Genomic DNA, 4829 nt, shown 5'->3' with positions numbered 1-4829 from the left:
TTGTTTCCCTTGCAAAATCTCTTAAAAATCGCCTCTTCCCGAGCTCCAAATTATTAAAAATGAAAGTCCCGTTTTCAGAACTTAAATATTCTGTCCAGGCATTCCTTCTTCATGAACGCGGCAAGCCCCTCGTGTTCGCGAAGCAATTCTAGCTCCAGCCCAAAAACTGCCCTTTGCGAAAGCGAGTCAGAGCTCGCGAACGCGATGCTTTACCATGCGAACCTTCACGAACTCGGTTTCCCCTTCGCGAACGCGAAAGCTAAAATTCTCACCAGCCCAGTTTCCCTTTCGCGAACGCGATACCCCAATCGCGAATGCGTAGCCTCACCTTCTTACCTTACGCGAATGCGAGGCCCCAGTCACGAACGTGTAGCACAAAATCAACAACCAAGAGATCCTTCTTCGTGAACGCGTGAACACCTTCACGTTCGCGAAGAACAAAACCAGGCACCAGACATCAGTAGTAGCTACTCAACACAAACTTGGTCTGAAACCACCCGGAAACACACCCGAGGCCCCCAGGACCTCAACCAAACATACCAACAAATCCTAAAACATCATACGAACTTAGTTGAAACCTAAAATCACATCAAACAACACTAAAACCCCGAATCATACCCCAATTTAAGCTCAATGAAACTAAAGATTTCTAACTTCTACATTCGATGCTGAAACCTATCAAATCAAGTTCGATTGACCTCAAATTTTGCACATACGTTATAAATGACTTAATAGACCTATTCCAAATTCTTGAATCTAATTCCGACCACGATATCAAAAATTTAACTCCCCGGTCAAACTTTCAAACTTAAATTTCTATTTTAGTTATTTCAAGCCTAATTCAACTACGAACTTCAAAATAATTTTTCGGACACGCTCCTAAATCCAAAATCACCATACGGAGCTATTGGAATCATCAAAACTCTATTCTGGGGTCGTTTACACATAAGTTAACATCCGATCAATCTTTTCAACTTAAGTTTTCATCCTTGAGACTAAGTGTCTCAATTCATTCTGAAACCTCACCGGACCCGAACCAATTACCCCCGCAAGTCACATAGCAACTGTAAAGTATAAATTGAGCAACAGTAAATGGGGTGGGGGAGAACGAGGCTGGAATACTCAAAATGACTGGTCGGGTCGTTATATATATATATATATATATATATATATATATATATATTATTAAAGACTTGATTGTGAAATTCAATTAGGAATTGAATTCCTAAAGAGTTCGGCAAATTCAACTCATTGGGGTGGGATTTGAATTTTATAAAAGGAAAATATTTCTAAAGCTAGAATCCAAAGTTTGAATTGGATTAGGTATGTGAAAGCTCATAAAGGAGAATTCAAATTGGAATCGGAATCCGTAAAGTGTTCGGCAAATTCAACTCATTGGGATGGAATTTGGATTTTATAATAGGAAAATATTTCTAAAGCTAGAATCCAAATTTGAATTGGATTAGGTATGTGAAAGTTCATAAAGGAGAATTCCAATTGGATTTGGATTCCATAAAGAGTTAAGCAAATTTAACTCATTAGGATGAGATTTGTATTTTATAATAGAAAAATATTTCTAAAGCTAGAATCCAAGTTTGAATTGGATTAGGAAAAGATCCTTTCAGTTGGCTAGAATCCGTTGCTTGAACGAAATTAGTGAAAGTTCATAAAGGAGAATTCCAATTGGAATTGGATTCCATAAAGATTCGGCTATGAAATTTCCTGATTTGTACTTTCCAATAGAAATTATATATATATGAGTCCTAATTTAGAATAAGAGATATAGATCTTATACATATTGTAAAGTTACGCAGAAGTCAAGAGAGTTATTCTTGAGACGGAAATTACTTTGAGAAAGTAATAGTACAATACAAAGCCAAGATAGAAAATACTAGTATAAGAAAATTATTTCTTGTTTTTCTACCTTTGAGTTGAGATGACAAACATTTCAACACAATATTTTTATTCAATTTGTTCGCAGGGTTTCATTGACCAAAGAGTTGATAGAAAGGATCAGTCTCGGTGTGGATACGCATAGAGTCTTCGCACTATCGAAGAAATTCTAAAACGAGACTCTCTTCACCAGGTACGTGTTAGATCCGATCTTTGACATATAAATAAATTATAAATATGAAAAGTTCTTCCGAGGATTATTATTGTCTTCCGCTGCGTGTTATGAATACTTCCCTCAATTCAACAGTGGTATCAAATCCATGGTTTCTCGTGTCTAAAATTTATTTACGAAATATTTTAAGATTTTATTTGAAGAGATTAAATCATTATCCTTGTGTCTTGTGTAATAGTCAAATTGTTTGAATGCATATGGATGATATTATTTTATTGTGAATAAAATATGTATTCAGATAAGTTAAACTACTGAGATAGTTCGTAACTTGAATTTGAAATTTCGTATAAGATACGACGGCAATCTATAATAGGTTATTAGATTATACAGTTATTTTAATTGTTATTAGTTTATGAGATATTAATTAATAATAATGTTCTGGCATGAATTATTTTATGTGATATATAAGATAAACATGTTAGAAGTATGTTGAATTTTGTTTTTATGTCACATGCTTGTTAGTTATATAATTTTGAATTATTATTACATGTGATTTAAATTAATTTAGGACAAAGCATGTAGACAACTTGAACAAAACTCACCACCATTTATCTTTTTCAGAACCACTCACCGGAGGTTTGACCTCCTCCACAATATGATGCACAATATCCTCTGGTAAATAGTCCTTTAATTTGTTCAAGTTCCACTCGTTTTCCTCGGCAAATTCATGAACATATTGTACATCTTCGCTGCCCCAAAAATCTGATGGTGTGACATCATATAGAGGCCCCAAACTTGTCCAATTATCATGCCAAAAATTAGAAGATCCTTCCTTTACTTGCCACCAAATTTGGTGGTCTATAAGCTCTCTACATTGTAACATTTTACGCCACACATGCGACCCATATTTCTATTGCACCATCGTCGGGCCATGTTTCTCGCAGTATTTAACCATCATAAATTCTTTCCAGAGTGAGTTTTTTGTGTCCTTTACTCTAAAGTTCCACAATTATCATGCCAAAAATTAGAAGATCCTTCCTTTACTTGCCACCAAATTTGGTGGTCTATAAGCTCTCTACATTGTAACATTTTACGCCACACATGCGACCCATATTTCTATTGCACCATCGTCGGGCCATGTTTCTCGCAGTATTTAACCATCATAAATTCTTTCCAGAGTGAGTTTTTTGTGTCCTTTACTCTAAAGTTCCACCACAATTTACAAAATAAGGCCTTGGACACATCAAACATAGACCGATATCCCACACCTCCTTCCTTTTTGTGTAAACATAAGTTTATCTAGGCTGCCAAATATCTACTTTTTCTGTCTATGAAATTGTAGAGAAATAACATGGAAAAATAATAGTAATACTACAATAATATTATTTATAAGCAGATACACGAATTGACTTAAGTCGTACTGGACACTGTCCTAAGAAACTATTTCAGCAGTGTGAAATATTTTCTCAGGATTAAACAAGCTTACCTCTGCTTAAGAGGATACAAGAATCAGCAAAATATTAAATTATAAACCCAGCTATTTAAAAGATGGGAACAAAAAAAATAGACTACTAAATTTTGAGAAGGAAAGACAATAAAGGAAAGCTAGTGTAGAACGAAAAAGCAAAAGAAAGTTGTTGTTGGTTGATGCCTATTTATAGGCTTTAAGAGAGGTTTGAAACATGAACACGTGTCTTGAATTTTCTATACAATTGCCATACTCATTTCTCCATTGCCACTTTGTATACGGTTAAAACTGATTTCGGCCTTCGTACGACTGATCGAGATGGGATCATAATGGACTGAAGAAAGTCTTCATAATATCGAGATGGGATACGAAGATGGCACAAACGAGCTTCAAATTTCAGGTACAAGTCAATTACCAAGTTTGAAGTCATTATCGAGCTCGGGTCCGAATCGAACTAAGATGAGATATGATGGAATCAAGCTTAAGGGCCAGAGGCCAACCGATACCAAGCCCAAATCATTACCGGACCCCGAGTCGGCATCGACCTCAAACCCGCATTGAGCTCTAAAACTGGAAACCGACCAATACCGACTAATGCTGAGTCTGATCAAGATCGAGCTCATAGACAAGAGCCGTTGCAGCCGCACTAAGGGAGAGAATCTCGGCGGGAATTAGGAAAAAGTTGATTTATCGTGGGTTCTCCACTATGTATTTTTAATTATATCTAAAGTAGGATCCCCCACTATAAAAGGGATGACTATATTTCTGTAAAAGGATCAAATTTTGCATACATTGTAACTCAGATATCATACACTCCCATACTAAAGAATTGTCCCTTTTTAGCTTCATAGATTGATCGATTTTGTTTAATCCATAAATCATCCTCTTTTCAACTTTGCTTATTTTTCATTCTTTACAGTCAATATTCGATATTTCTATTTACTCTTATGATTTGTGTCAAGTTATACCACATACCCTTAGAACTACGTACAAATTCAACTATATCCATTTTCGGTTAAATAGTTTGGCGCCCACCATGGGGCTAAGGATAACAGTTGTTATTTGATACGAATCCGCAAAACATGCCATTTTACGCTTGTTTCCGGAAGTGTCTTTGATTTCGGATTAGCAACGACGAGCTATCAATTAAATGGCCTTACCTATCGACAACGAAGCTGGTCTTCAAGGTGAGAACAATAACTTGACGCCCAGGACAGAAAGGCCGCTTGTCGACGCCGTTGGAGCTCAAGTCGAAGTGCCATTAGACGTTAATTCCCATGTGGCCATTGAGGCAAA

General features: G+C 36.2%; 1 long non-coding RNA gene across 2 annotated transcripts; it reads left to right on the top strand.

Annotated features, from left to right (window-relative positions):
• The first annotated feature begins 1399 nt into the window (after positions 1-1399).
• Positions 1400-4426, top strand: LOC138893437 (uncharacterized). Of its 2 annotated transcripts, none has more exons than XR_011408978.1 (2): positions 1400-1857; positions 1982-4426. It is a non-coding gene; the product is annotated as an uncharacterized lncRNA (long non-coding RNA). The 2 variants fall into 2 exon arrangements; XR_011408979.1 differs by having other exon boundaries at positions 1400-1894.
• The last annotated feature ends 403 nt before the right edge of the window (positions 4427-4829 follow it).

The sequence above is a fragment of the Nicotiana tomentosiformis genome, chromosome 6 (assembly GCF_000390325.3).
Source record: "Nicotiana tomentosiformis chromosome 6, ASM39032v3, whole genome shotgun sequence".
Taxonomy (NCBI): Eukaryota; Viridiplantae; Streptophyta; class Magnoliopsida; order Solanales; family Solanaceae; genus Nicotiana; species Nicotiana tomentosiformis.
Note: the sequence above shows the minus strand (reverse complement) of the source record. Positions and strands in the feature narration are given on the sequence as shown.